The sequence below is a fragment of the Leptosomus discolor genome, unplaced genomic scaffold (genome assembly GCF_034619465.1).
Source record: "Leptosomus discolor isolate bLepDis1 unplaced genomic scaffold, bLepDis1.hap2 HAP2_SCAFFOLD_27, whole genome shotgun sequence".
NCBI lineage: Eukaryota > Metazoa > Chordata > Aves > Leptosomiformes > Leptosomidae > Leptosomus > Leptosomus discolor.
This window is the reverse complement of record NW_028237782.1, coordinates 357,803-372,954: the sequence shown is the minus strand read 5'-3', so window position 1 is coordinate 372,954 and position 15,152 is coordinate 357,803.

Below are 15,152 nucleotides of genomic sequence, written 5' to 3'. Positions count from 1 at the left end.
AACGCACGTCCCGACGTAGAGCCCAACGCACGTCCCGACGTAGAGCCCAACGCACGTCCCGAAGTAGATGACAACGCACGTCCCGACGTACAGCCCAAAGCACATCCCGACGTAGAGCTGAAAGTAAGCTAAATCCCGACGTAGAGCCCAACACACGTCTCGACGTAGAGCCCAACGCACGTCCCGACGTAGCGCCCAACGCACGTCCCGACGTAGAGCTGAAAGTTAGCTAACTACAGACGTAGAGCCCAACGCACGTCCCGACGTAGAGCTGAAAGTTAGCTAACTACAGACGTAGAGCCCAACGCACGTCCCGACATAGAGCTGAAAGTTAGCTAACTACAGACGTAGAGCCCAATGCACGTCCCGACGTAGAGCCCAACGCACGTCCCGACGTAGAGCCCAACGCACGTCCCGACGTAGAGCCCAACGCACGTCCCGACGAAGAGCTGAATGTAAGCTAAATCCCTACGTAGAGGCCAACGCACGTCCCGACGTAGAGCTGAAAGTATGCTAAATCCCGACTTAGAGGCCAACGCACGTCCCGACGTAGAGCTGAAAGTAAGCTAAATCCCAACGTAGAGCCCAACGTACGTCCCGACGTAGAGCCCAACGCACGTCCCAACGTAGAGCCCAACGCACGTCCCGACGTAGAGCTAAAAGTTGGCTAACTACAGACGTAGAGCCCAACGCACGTCCCGACGTAGAGCCCAACGCACGTCCCGACGTAGAGCCCAACGCACGTCCCGATGTAGAGCTGAAGGTTAGCTAACTACAGACGTAGAGGCCAACGCACGTCCCGACGTAGAGGCCAACGCACGTCCCAACGTAGAGCTGAAAGTTAGCTAAATCCCAACGTAGAGGCCAAGGCACGTCCCGACGTAGAGGCCAACGCACGTCCCAACGTAGAGCTGAAAGTAAGCTAAATCCCGACGTAGAGCCCAACGCACGTCCCGACGTAGAGCCCAACGCACGTCCCGACGTAGAGGCCAACGCACGTCCCGACGTAGAGGCCAACGCACGTCCCGACGTAGAGGCCAACGCACGTCCCGACGTAGAGCTGAAAGTTAGCTAACTACAGACGTAGAGCCCAACGCACGTCCCGACGTAGAGGCCAACGCACGTCCCGACGTAGCGCCCAACGCACGTCCCGACGTAGAGCTGAAAGTTAGCTAACTACAGACGTAGAGCCCAACGCATGTCCCGACGTAGAGCTGAAAGTTAGCTAACTACAGACGTAGAGCCCAACGCACGTCCCGACGTAGAGCCCAACGCACGTCCCGACGTAGAGCCCAACGCACGTCCCGACGTAGAGCCCAACGCGCGTCCCGACGTGGAGCTCAATGTAAGCTAAATCCCGACGTAGAGGCCAACGCACGTCCCGACGTAGAGCCCAACGCACGTCCCGACGTAGCGCCCAACGCACGTCCCGACGTAGAGCTGAAAGTTAGCTAACTACAGACGTAGAGCCGAACGCACGTCCCGACGTAGAGCTGAAAGTTAGCTAACTACAGACGTAGAGCCCAACGCACGTCCCGACGTAGAGCCCAACGCACGTCCCGACGTAGAGCCCAACGCGCGTCCCGACTTAGAGCCCAACGCGCGTCCCGACGTGGAGCTGAATGTAAGCTAAATCCGGACGTAGAGCCCAACGCACGTCCCGACGTAGAGCCCAACGCACGTCCCGACGTAGAGCCCAACGCACGTCCCGAAGTAGATGACAACGCACGTCCCGACGTACAGCCCAAAGCACATCCCGACGTAGAGCTGAAAGTAAGCTAAATCCCAACGTAGAGCCCAACACACGTCTCGACGTAGAGCCCAACGCACGTCCCGACGTAGCGCCCAACGCACGTCCCGACGTAGAGCTGAAAGTTAGCTAACTACAGACGTAGAGCCCAACGCACGTCCCGACGTAGAGCTGAAAGTTAGCTAACTACAGACGTAGAGCCCAACGCACGTCCCGACATAGAGCTGAAAGTTAGCTAACTACAGACGTAGAGCCCAATGCACGTCCCGACGTAGAGCCCAACGCACGTCCCGACGTAGAGCCCAACGCACGTCCCGACGTAGAGCCCAACGCACGTCCCGACGAAGAGCTGAATGTAAGCTAAATCCCTACGTAGAGGCCAACGCACGTCCCGACGTAGAGCTGAAAGTATGCTAAATCCCGACTTAGAGGCCAACGCACGTCCCGACGTAGAGCTGAAAGTAAGCTAAATCCCAACGTAGAGCCCAACGCACGTCCCGACGTAGAGCCCAACGCACGTCCCAACGTAGAGCCCAACGCACGTCCCGACGTAGAGCTAAAAGTTGGCTAACTACAGACGTAGAGCCCAACGCACGTCCCGACGTAGAGCCCAACGCACGTCCAGACGTAGAGCCCAACGCACGTCCCGATGTAGAGCTGAAGGTTAGCTAACTACAGACGTAGAGGCCAACGCACGTCCCGACGTAGAGGCCAACGCACGTCCCAATGTAGAGCTGAAAGTTATCTAAATCCCAACGTAGAGGCCAAGCCACGTCCCGACGTAGAGGCCAACGCACGTCCCAACGTAGAGCTGAAAGTAAGCTAAATCCCGACGTAGAGGCCAACGCACGTCCCGACGTAGAGCCCAACGCACGTCCCGACGTAGAGCCCAACGCACGTCCCGACGTAGAGCCCAACGCACGTCCCGACGTAGAGGCCAACGCACGTCCCGACGTAGAGCTGAAAGTTAGCTAACTACAGACGTAGAGCCCAACGCACGTCCCGACGTAGAGCCCAACGCACGTCCCGACGTAGCGCCCAACGCACGTCCCGACGTAGAGCTGAAATTTAGCTAACTACAGACGTAGAGCCCAACGCACGTCCCGACGTAGAGCTGAAAGTTAGCTAACTACAGACGTAGAGCCCAACGCACGTCCCGACGTAGAGCCCAACGCACGTCCCGACGTAGAGCCCAACGCACGTCCCGACGTAGAGCCCAACGCGCGTCCCGACGTGGAGCTCAATGTAAGCTAAATCCGGACGTAGAGGCCAACGCACGTCCCGACGTAGAGCCCAACGCACGTCCCGACGTAGCGCCCAACGCACGTCCCGACGTAGAGCTGAAAGTTAGCTAACTACAGACGTAGAGCCGAACGCACGTCCCGACGTAGAGCTGAAAGTTAGCTAACTACAGACGTAGAGCCCAACGCACGTCCCGACGTAGAGCCCAACGCGCGTCCCGACTTAGAGCCCAACGCGCGTCCCGACTTAGAGCCCAACGCGCGTCCCGACGTGGAGCTGAATGTAAGCTAAATCCGGACGTAGAGCCCAACGCACGTCCCGACGTAGAGCCCAACGCACGTCCCGACGTAGAGCTGAAAGTAAGCTAAATCCCGACGTAGAGCCCAACGCACGTCCCGACGTAGTGCCCAACGCACGTCCCGACGTAGAGCCCAACGCACGTCCCGACGTAGAGCTGAAAGTTAGCTAACTACAGACGAAGAGCCCAACGCGCGTCCCGACGTAGAGCTGAAAGTTAGCTAACTACAGACGTACAACCCAACGCGCGTCCCGACGTAGAGCCCAACGCACGTCCCGACGTAGAGCCCAACGCACGTCCCGACGTAGAGCTGAAAGTTGGCTAACTACAGACGTAGAGCCCAACGCACGTCCCGACGTAGAGCCCAACGCACGTCCCGACGTAGAGCCCAACGCACGTCCCGACGTAGAGCTGAAGGTTAGCTAACTACAGACGTAGAGCCCAACGCACGTCCCGACGTAGAGCCCAACGCACGTCCCGACGTAGAGCCCAACGCACGTCCCGACGTAGAGCCCAACGCACGTCCCGACGTAGAGCTGAAAGTAAGCTAAATCCCAACGTAGAGCCCAACGCACGTCCCGACGTAGAGCTGAAAGTAAGCTAAATCCCGACGTAGAGTCCAACGCACGTACCGACGTAGAGGCCAACGCACGTCCCGACGTAGAGCTGAAAGTAAGCTAAATCCCGACGTAGAGGCCAACGCACGTCCCGACGTAGAGGCCAACGCACGTCCCGACGTAGAGGCCAACGCACGTCCCGACGTAGAGCCCAACGCACGTCCCGACGTAGCGCCCAACGCACGTCCCGACGTAGAGCTGAAAGTTAGCTAACTACAGACGTAGAGCCGAACGCACGTCCCGACGTAGAGCTGAAAGTTAGCTAACTACAGACGTAGAGCCCAACGCACGTCCCGACGTAGAGCCCAACGCACGTCCCGACGTAGAGCCCAACGCGCGTCCCGACGTAGAGCCCAACGCGCGTCCCGACGTGGAGCTGAATGTAAGCTAAATCCGGACGTAGAGGCCAACGCACGTCCCGACGTAGAGCCCAACGCACGTCCCGACGTAGAGCTGAAAGTAAGCTAAATCCCGACGTAGAGCCCAACGCACGTCCCGACGTAGTGCCCAACGCACGTCCCGACGTAGAGCCCAACGCACGTCCCGACGTAGAGCTGAAAGTTAGCTAACTACAGACGAAGAGCCCAACGTGCGTCCCGACGTAGAGCAGAAAGTTAGCTAACTACAGACGTACAGCCCAACGCGCGTCCCGACGTAGAGCCCAACGCACGTCCCGACGTAGAGCCCAACGCACGTCCCGATGTAGAGCTGAAGGTTAGCTAACTACAGACGTAGAGCCCAACGCACGTCCCGACGTAGAGCCCAACGCACGTCCCGACGTAGAGCTGAAAGTAAGCTAAATCCCGATGTAGCGCCCAACGCACGTCCCGACGTAGCGCCCAACGCACGTCCCGACGTAGAGCCCAACGCACGTCCCGACGTAGAGCCCAACGCACGTCCCGACGTAGAGCTGAAAGTAAGCTAAATCCCGACGTAGAGCCCAACGCACGTCCCGACGTAGTGCCCAACGCACGTCCCGACGTAGAGCCCAACGCACGTCCCGACGTAGAGCTGAAAGTTAGCTAACTACAGACGAAGAGCCCAACGCGCGTCCCGACGTAGAGCTGAAAGTTAGCTAACTACAGACGTACAACCCAACGCGCGTCCCGACGTAGAGCCCAACGCACGTCCCGACGTAGAGCCCAACGCACGTCCCGACGTAGAGCTGAAAGTTGGCTAACTACAGACGTAGAGCCCAACGCACGTCCCGACGTAGAGCCCAACGCACGTCCCGACGTAGAGCCCAACGCACGTCCCGATGTAGAGCTGAAGGTTAGCTAACTACAGACATAGAGCCCAACGCACGTCCCGACGTAGAGCCCAACGCACGTCCCGACGTAGAGCCCAACGCACGTCCCGACGTAGAGCCCAACGCACGTCCCGACGTAGAGCTGAAAGTAAGCTAAATCCCAACGTAGAGCCCAACGCACGTCCCGACGTAGAGCTGAAAGTAAGCTAAATCCCAACGTAGAGCCCAACGCACGTCCCGACGTAGAGCTGAAAGTAAGCTAAATCCCGACGTAGAGTCCAACGCACGTACCGACGTAGAGGCCAACGCACGTCCCGACGTAGAGCTGAAAGTAAGCTAAATCCCGACGTAGAGGCCAACGCACGTCCCGACGTAGAGGCCAACGCACGTCCCGACGTAGAGGCCAACGCACGTCCCGACGTAGAGCCCAACGCACGTCCCGACGTAGAGCTGAAAGTAAGCTAAATCCCGACGTAGAGGCCAACGCACGTCCCGCCGTAGAGCCCAACGCACGTCCCAACGTAGAGCCCAACGCACGTCCCGACGTAGAGCCCAACGCACGTCCCGACGTAGAGCCCAACGCACGTCCCGAAGTAGATGACAACGCACGTCCCGACGTACAGCCCAAAGCACATCCCGACGTAGAGCTGAAAGTAAGCTAAATCCCAACGTAGAGCCCAACACACGTCTCGACGTAGAGCCCAACGCACGTCCCGACGTAGCGCCCAACGCACGTCCCGACGTAGAGCTGAAAGTTAGCTAACTACAGACGTAGAGCCCAACGCACGTCCCGACGTAGAGCTGAAAGTTAGCTAACTACAGACGTAGAGCCCAACGCACGTCCCGACATAGAGCTGAAAGTTAGCTAACTACAGACGTAGAGCCCAATGCACGTCCCGACGTAGAGCCCAACGCACGTCCCGACGTAGAGCCCAACGCACGTCCCGACGTAGAGCCCAACGCACGTCCCGACGAAGAGCTGAATGTAAGCTAAATCCCTACGTAGAGGCCAACGCACGTCCTGACGTAGAGCTGAAAGTATGCTAAATCCCGACTTAGAGGCCAACGCACGTCCCGACGTAGAGCTGAAAGTAAGCTAAATCCCAACGTAGAGCCCAACGCACGTCCCGACGTAGAGCCCAACGCACGTCCCAACGTAGAGCCCAACGCACGTCCCGACGTAGAGCTAAAAGTTGGCTAACTACAGACGTAGAGCCCAACGCACGTCCCGACGTAGAGCCCAACGCACGTCCCGACGTAGAGCCCAACGCACGTCCCGACGTAGAGCCCAACGCGCGTGCCGACGTGGAGCTGAATGTAAGCTAAATCCGGACGTAGAGGCCAACGCAAGTCCCGACGTAGAGCCCAACGCACGACCCGACGTAGAGCCCAACGCACGTCCCGACGTAGCGCCCAACGCACGTCCCGACGTAGAGCTGAAAGTTAGCTAACTACAGACGTAGAGCCGAACGCACGTCCCGACGTAGAGCTGAAAGTTAGCTAACTACAGACGTAGAGCCCAACGCACGTCCCGACGTAGAGCCCAACGCACGTCCCGACGTAGAGCCCAACGCGCGTCCCGACTTAGAGCCCAACGCACGTCCCGACGTAGAGCTGAAAGTAAGCTAAATCCGGACGTAGAGGCCAACGCACGTCCCGACGTAGAGCCCAACGCACGTCCCGACGTAGAGCCCAACGCACGTCCCGACGTAGAGCTGAAAGTAAGCTAAATCCCGACGTAGAGCCCAACGCACGTCCCGACGTAGTGCCCAACGCACGTCCCGACGTAGAGCCCAACGCACGTCCCGACGTAGAGCTGAAAGTAAGCTAAATCCCAACGTAGAGCCCAACGCACGTCCCGACGTAGAGCTGAAAGTTAGCTAACTACAGACGTACAGCCCAGCGCGCGTCCCGACGTAGAGCCCAACGCACGTCCCGACGTAGAGCCCAACGCACGTCCCGACGTAGAGCCCAACGCACGTCCCGACGTAGAGCTGAAAGTTGGCTAACTACAGATGTAGATGCCAACGCACGTCCCGACGTAGAGGCCAACGCTCGTCCCGAAGAAGAGCTGAAAGTAAGCTAAATCCCGACGTAGAGGTCAACACACGTCCCGACGTATAGGCTAACGCACGTCCCGACGTAGAGCTGAAAGTAAGCTAAATCCCGACGTAGAGGCCAACGCACGTCCCGACGTAGAGGCCAACGCACGTCCCGACGTAGAGGACAACGCACGTCCCGACGTAGAGCCCAACGCACGTCCCGACGTAGAGCCCAACGCGCGTCCCGACGTAGAGCCCAACGCGCGTCCCGACGTGGAGCTGAATGTAAGCTAAATCCGGACGTAGAGGCCAACGCACGTCCCGACGTAGAGCCCAAAGTACGTCCCGACGTAGAGCCCAACGCACGTCCCGACGTAGAGCCCAACGCACGTCCCGACGTAGAGCTGAAAGTAAGCTAAATCCCGACGTAGAGGCCAACGCACGTCCCGACGTAGAGCCCAACGCACGTCCCGACGTAGAGGCCAACGCACGTCCCGACGTAGAGGCCAACGCACGTCCCGACGTAGAGCTTAAAGTAAGCTAAATCCCGACGTAGAGCCCAACGCACGTCCCGACGTAGAGCCCAACGCACGTCCCGACGTAGAGCCCAACGCACGTCCCGACGTAGAGCCCAACGCACGTCCCGACGTAGAGCCCAACGCACGTCCCGACGTAGAGCTGAAAGTTAGCTAACTACAGACGTAGAGCACAACGCACGTCCCGACGTAGAGCTGAAAGTTAGCTAACTACAGACGTAGAGCCCAACGCACGTCCCAACGTAGAGGCCAACGCACGTCCCGACGTAGAGCCCAAAGCACATCCCGACGTAGAGCTGAAAGTAAGCTAAATCCCGACGTAGAGCCCAACGCACGTCCCAACGTAGAGCCCAACGCACGTCCCGACGTAGAGGCCAACGCACGTCCCGACGTAGCGCCCAACGCACGTCCCGACGTAGAGCTGAAAGTTAGCTAACTACAGACGTAGAGCACAACGCACGTCCCGACGTAGAGCTGAAAGTTATCTAACTACAGACGTAGAGCCCAACGCACGTCCCGATGTAGAGCTGAAAGCTAGCTAACTACAGACGTAGAGCTCAACGCACGTCCCGACGTAGATCCCAACGCACGTCCCGACGTAGAGCCCAACGCACGTCCCGACGTAGAGCTGAAAGTAAGCTAAATCCCGACGTAGAGGCCAACGCACGTCCCGACGTAGAGCCCAACGCACGTCCCGACGTAGCGCCCAACGCACGTCCCGACGTAGAGCTGAAAGTTATTTAACTACAGACGTAGAGCCCAACACACGTCTCGACGTAGAGCTGAAAGTTAGCTAACTACAGACGTAGAGCCCAACGCACGTCCCGACGTAGAGCCCAACGCACATCCCGACGTAGCGCCCAACGCACGTCCCGACGAAGAGCTGAAAGTTAGCTAACTACAGACGTAGAGCCCAACGCACGTCCCGACGTAGAGCTGAAAGTTAGCTAACTACAGACGTAGAGCCCAACGCGTGTCCCGACGTAGAGCTCAACGCACGTCCCGACGTAGAGCCCAACGCACGTCCCGACGTAGAGCTGAAAGTAAGCTAAATCCCGACGTAGAGGCCAACGCACGTCCCGACGTAGAGGCCAACGCACGTCCCGACGTAGAGGCCAACGCACGTCCCGAAGTAGAGGCCAACGCACGTCCCGAAGTAGAGGCCAACGCACGTCCCGACGTAGAGCTGAAAGTAAGCTAAATCCTGACGTAGAGCCCAACGCACGTCCCGACGTAGAGCCCAACGCATGTCCCGACGTAGCGCCCAACGCACGTCCCGACGTAGAGCTGAAAGTTAGCTAACTACAGACGTAGAGCCCAACGCACGTCCCGACGTAGAGCAGAAAGTTAGCTAACTACAGACGTAGAGCCCAACGCACGTCCCGACGTAGAGGCCAACGCACGTCCCGACGTAGAGGCCAACGCACGTCCCGACTTAGAGGCCAACGCACGTCCCGACGTAGAGGACAACGCACGTCCCGACGTAGAGGACAACGCACATCCCGACGTAGAGGCCAACGCACGTCCCGACGTAGAGCTGAAAGTAAGCTAAATCCCGACGTAGCGCCCAACGCACGTCCCGACGTAGCGCCCAACGCACGTCCCGACGTAGAGCTGAAAGTTAGCTAACTACAGACGTAGAGCCGAACGCACGTCCCGACATAGAGCCCAACGCACGTCCCGATGTAGAGCTGAAAGTAAGCTAAATCCCGAAGTAGAGCCCAACACATGTCCCGACGTAGAGCTGAAAGTAAGCTAAATCCCGACGTAGAGGCCAAAGCACGTCCCGACGTAGAGGCCAACGCACGTCCCGACCTAGAGGCCAACGCACGTCCCGACCTAGAGGCCAACGCACGTCCCGACCTAGAGGCCAACGCACGTCCCGACCTAGAGGCCAACGCACGTCCCGACCTAGAGGCCAACGCACGTCCCGACGTAGAGCTGAAAGTAAGCTAAATCCCGACGTAGAGCCCAACGCACGTCCCGACGTAGAGCCCAACGCACGTCCCGACGTAGAGCCCAACGCACGTCCCGACGTAGAGCCCAACGCACGTCCCGACGTAGAGCCCAACGCACGTCCCGACGTAGAGCTGAAAGTTAGCTAACTACAGACGTAGAGCCCAACGCACGTCCCGACGTAGAGCCCAACGCACGTCCCGACGTAGAGCCCAACGCACGTCCCGACGTAGCGCCCAACTCACGTCCCGACGTAGAGCCCAACGAAAGTCCCAACGTAGAGCCCAACGCACGTCCCGACGTAGAGCTGAAAGTTAGCTAACTACAGACGTAGAGCCCAACGCACGTCCCGACGTAGAGCCAAAAGCACGTCCCGACGTAGAGCCCAGCGCACGTCCCGACGTATATCCCAAAGCATGTCCCGACGTAGAGCCCAACGCACGTCCCGACGTAGACCTGAAAGTAAGCTAAATCCCGACGTAGAGCCCAACGCACGTCCCGACGTAGAGCCCAACACACGTCCCGACGTAGAGCTGAAAGCAAGCTAAATCCCGACGTAGAGCCCAACGCACGTCCCGACGTAGAGCCCAACGCACGTCCCGACGTAGAGCCCAACGCACGTCCCGACGTAGAGCTGAAAGTTAGCTAACTACAGACGTAGAGACCAACGCACGTCCCGACGTAGAGCCCAACGCACGTCCCGACGTAGAGCCCAACGCACGTCCCGACGTAGAGCTGAAAGTAAGTTAAATCCCGACGTAGCGCCCAACGCACGTCCCGACGTAGAGCCCAACGCACGTCCCGACGTAGAGCTGAAAGTAAGCTAAATCCCGACGTAGAGCCCAACGCACGTCCCGACGTAGAGCCCAACGCACGTCCCGACGTAGAGCCCAACGCACGTCCCGACGTAGAGCCCAACGCACGTCCCGACGTAGAGCCCAACGCACGTCCCGACGTAGAGCTGAAAGTTAGCTAACTACAGACGTAGAGACCAACGCACGTCCCGACGTAGAGCCCAACGCATGTCCCGACGTAGAGCCCAACGCACGTCCCGACGTAGAGCTGAAAGTAAGTTAAATCCCGACGTAGCGCCCAACGCACGTCCCGACGTAGAGCCCAACGAACGTCCCGACGTAGAGCTGAAAGTAAGCTAAATCCCGACGTAGAGGCCAACACACGTCCCGACGTAGAGGCCAACGCACGTCCCGACGTAGAGCTGAAAGTAAGCTAAATCCCGACGTAGAGCCCAACACACGTCCCGACGTAGAGCCCAACGCACGTCCCGACGTAGAGCCCAACGCACGTCCCGACGTAGAGCCCAAGGCACGTCCCGACGTAGAGCCCAACGCACGTCCCGACATAGAGCCCAACGCACGTCCCGACATAGAGCCCAACGCACGTCCCGACGTAGAGCTGAAAGTAAGCTAAATCCCGACGTAGAGCCCAACGCACGTCCCGACGTAGAGCCCAACGCACGTCCCGACGTAGAGCCCAACGCACGTCCCGACGTAGAGCTGAAAGCAAGCTAAGTCCCGACGTAGAGCCCAACGCACGTCCCGACGTAGAGCCCAACGCACGTCCCGACGTAGAGCCCAACGCACGTCCCGACGTAGAGCTGAAAGTTAGCTAACTACAGACGTAGAGACCAACGCACGTCCCGACGTAGAGCCCAACGCACGTCCCGACGTAGAGCCCAACGCACGTCCCGACGTAGAGCTGAAAGTTAGCTAACTACAGACGTAGAGACCAACGCACGTCCCGACGTAGAGCCCAACGCACGTCCCGACGTAGAGCCCAACGCACGTCCCGACGTAGAGCTGAAAGTAAGTTAAATCCCGACGTAGCGCCCAACGTACGTCCCGACGTAGAGCCCAACGCACGTCCCGACGTAGAGCTGAAAGTAAGCTAAATCCCGACGTAGAGGCCAACGCACGTCCCGACGTAGAGGCCAACGCACGTCGCGACGTAGAGCTGAAAGTAAGCTAAATCCCGACGTAGAGCCCAACGCACGTCCCGACGTAGAGCCCAACGCACGTCCCGACGTAGAGCCCAACGCACGTCCCGACGTAGAGCCCAACGCACGTCCCGACGTAGAGCCCAACGCACGTCCCGACGTAGAGCTGAAAGTAAGCTAAATCCCGACGTAGCGCCCAACGCACGTCCCGAAGTAGCGCCCAACACACGTCCCGACGTAGCGCCCAACGCACGTCCCGACGTAGCGCCCAACGCACGTCCCGACGTAGCGCCCAACGCACGTCCCGACGTAGCGCCCAACGCACGTCCCGACGTAGCGCCCAACGCACGTCCCGACGTAGAGCTGAAAGTAAGCTAAATCCCGACGTAGAGCCCAACGCACGTCCCGACGTAGAGCCCAACGCACGTCCCGACGTAGAGCCCAACGCACGTCCCGACGTAGAGCTGAAAGTTAGCTAACTACAGACGTAGAGGCCAACCCACGTCCCGACGTAGAGCTGAAAGTTAGCTAACTACAGACGTAGAGCCCAACGCACGTCCCAACGTAGAGGCCAACGCACGTCCCGACGTAGAGCCCAAAGCACGTCCCGACGTAGAGCTGAAAGTAAGCTAAATCCCGACGTAGAGCCCAACGCACGTCCCAACGTAGAGCCCAACGCACGTCCCGACATAGAGGCCAACGCACGTCCCGACGTAGCGCCCAACGCACGTCCCGACGTAGAGCTGAAAGTTAGCTAACTACAGACGTAGAGCTCAACGCACGTCCCGACGTAGATCCCAACACACGTCCCGACGTAGAGCCCAACGCACGTCCCGACGTAGAGCTGAAAGTAAGCTAAATCCCGACGTAGAGGCCAACGCACGTCCCGACGTAGAGCCCAACGCACGTCCCGACGTAGCGCCCAACGCACGTCCCGACGTAGAGCTGAAAGTTATTTAACTACAGACGTAGAGCCCAACGCACGTCTCGACGTAGAGCTGAAAGTTAGCTAACTACAGACGTAGAGCCCAACGCACGTCCCGACGTAGAGCCCAACGCACGTCCCGACGTAGCGCCCAACGCACGTCCCGACGAAGAGCTGAAAGTTAGCTAACTACAGACGTAGAGCCCAACGCACGTCCCGACGTAGAGCTGAAAGTTAGCTAACTACAGACGTAGAGCCCAACGCGTGTCCCGACGTAGAGCCCAACGCACGTCCCGACGTAGAGCTGAAAGTAAGCTAAATCCCGACGTAGAGGCCAACGCACGTCCCGACGTAGAGGCCAACGCACGTCCCGACGTAGAGGCCAACGCACGTCCCGACGTAGAGGCCAACGCACGTCCCGACGTAGAGCTGAAAGTAAGCTAAATCCTGACGTAGAGCCCAACGCACGTCCCGACGTAGAGCCCAACGCATGTCCCGACGTAGCGCCCAACGCACGTCCCGACGTAGAGCTGAAAGTTAGCTAACTACAGACGTAGAGCCCAACGCACGTCCCGACGTAGAGCTGAAAGTTAGCTAACTACAGACGTAGAGCCCAACGCACGTCCCGACGTAGAGCCCAACGCACGTCCCGACGTAGAGCCCAACGCACGTCCCGACGTAGAGCCCAACGCACGTCCCGACGTAGAGCCCAACGCACGTCCCGACGTAGAGCCCAACGCACGTCCCGACGTAGAGCCCAACGCACGTCCCGACGTAGAGCCCAACGCACGTCCCGACGTAGAGCCCAACGCACGTCCCGACGTAGAGCCCAACGCACGTCCCGACGTAGAGCCCAACGCACGTCCCGACGTAGCGCCCAACGCACGTCCCGACGTAGAGCTGAAAGTAAGTTAAATCCCGACGTAGAGGCCAACGCACGTCCCGACTTAGAGGCCAACGCACGTCCCGACTTAGAGGCCAACGCACGTCCCGACTTAGAGGCCAACGCACGTCCCGACTTAGAGGACAACGCACGTCCCGACGTAGAGGACAACGCACATCCCGACGTAGAGGCCAACGCACGTCCCGACGTAGAGCTGAAAGTAAGCTAAATCCCGACGTAGCGCCCAACGCACGTCCCGACGTAGCGCCCAACGCACGTCCCGACGTAGAGCTGAAAGTTAGCTAAATCCCGAAGTAGAGCCCAACACACGTCCCGACGTAGAGCTGAAAGTAAGCTAAATCCCGACGTAGAGGCCAACGCACGTCCCGACATAGAGCCCAACGCACGTCCCGACGTAGAGCTGAAAGTAAGCTAAATCCCGAAGTAGAGCCCAACACACGTCCCGACGTAGAGCTGAAAGTAAGCTAAATCCCGACGTAGAGGCCAACGCACGTCCCGACGTAGAGCCCAACGCACGTCCCGACCTAGAGGCCAACGCACGTCCCGACCTAGAGGCCAACGCACGTCCCGACGTAGAGCCCAACGCACGTCCCGACGTAGAGCCCAACGCACGTCCCGACGTAGAGCCCAACGCACGTCCCGACGTAGAGCCCAACGCACGTCCCGACGTAGCGCCCAACGCACATCCCGACGTAGAGCTGAAAGTTAGCTAACTACAGACGTAGAGCCCAACGCACGTCCCGACGTAGAGCCCAACGCACGTCCCGACGTAGAGCCCAACGCACGTCCCGACGTAGAGCCCAACGCACGTCCCGACGTAGAGCCCAACGCACGTCCCGACGTAGAGCCCAACGCACGTCCCGACGTAGCGCCCAACGCACGTCCCGACGTAGAGCCCAACGAAAGTCCCGACGTAGAGCCCAACGCACGTCCCGACGTAGAGCTGAAAGTTAGCTAACTACAGACGTAGAGCCCAACGCACGTCCCGACGTAGAGCCAAAAGCACGTCCCGACGTAGAGCCCAGCGCACGTCCCGACGTATATCCCAAAGCATGTCCCGACGTAGAGCCCAACGCACGTCCCGACGTAGACCTGAACGTAAGCTAAATCCCGACGTAGAGCCCAACGCACGTCCCGACGTAGAGCCCAACACACGTCCCGACGTAGAGCTGAAAGCAAGCTAAATCCCGACGTAGAGCCCAACGCACGTCCCGACGTAGAGCCCAACGCACGTCCCGACGTAGAGCCCAACGCACGTCCCGACGTAGAGCCCAACGCACGTCCCGACGTAGAGCTGAAAGTTAGCTAACTACAGACGTAGAGACCAACGCACGTCCCGACGTAGAGCCCAACGCATGTCCCGACGTAGAGCCCAACGCACGTCCCGACGTAGAGCTGAAAGTAAGTTAAATCCCGACGTAGCGCCCAACGCACGTCCCGACGTAGAGCCCAACGCACGTCCCGACGTAGAGCTGAAAGTAAGCTAAATCCCGACGTAGAGCCCAACGCACGTCCCGACGTAGAGCCCAACGCACGTCCCGACGTAGAGCCCAACGCACGTCCCGACGTAGAGCCCAACGCACGTCCCGACGTAGAGCCCAACGCACGTCCCGACGTAGAGCCTAACGCACGTCCCGACGTAGAGCCCAACGCACGTCCCGACGTAGAGCTGAAAGTTA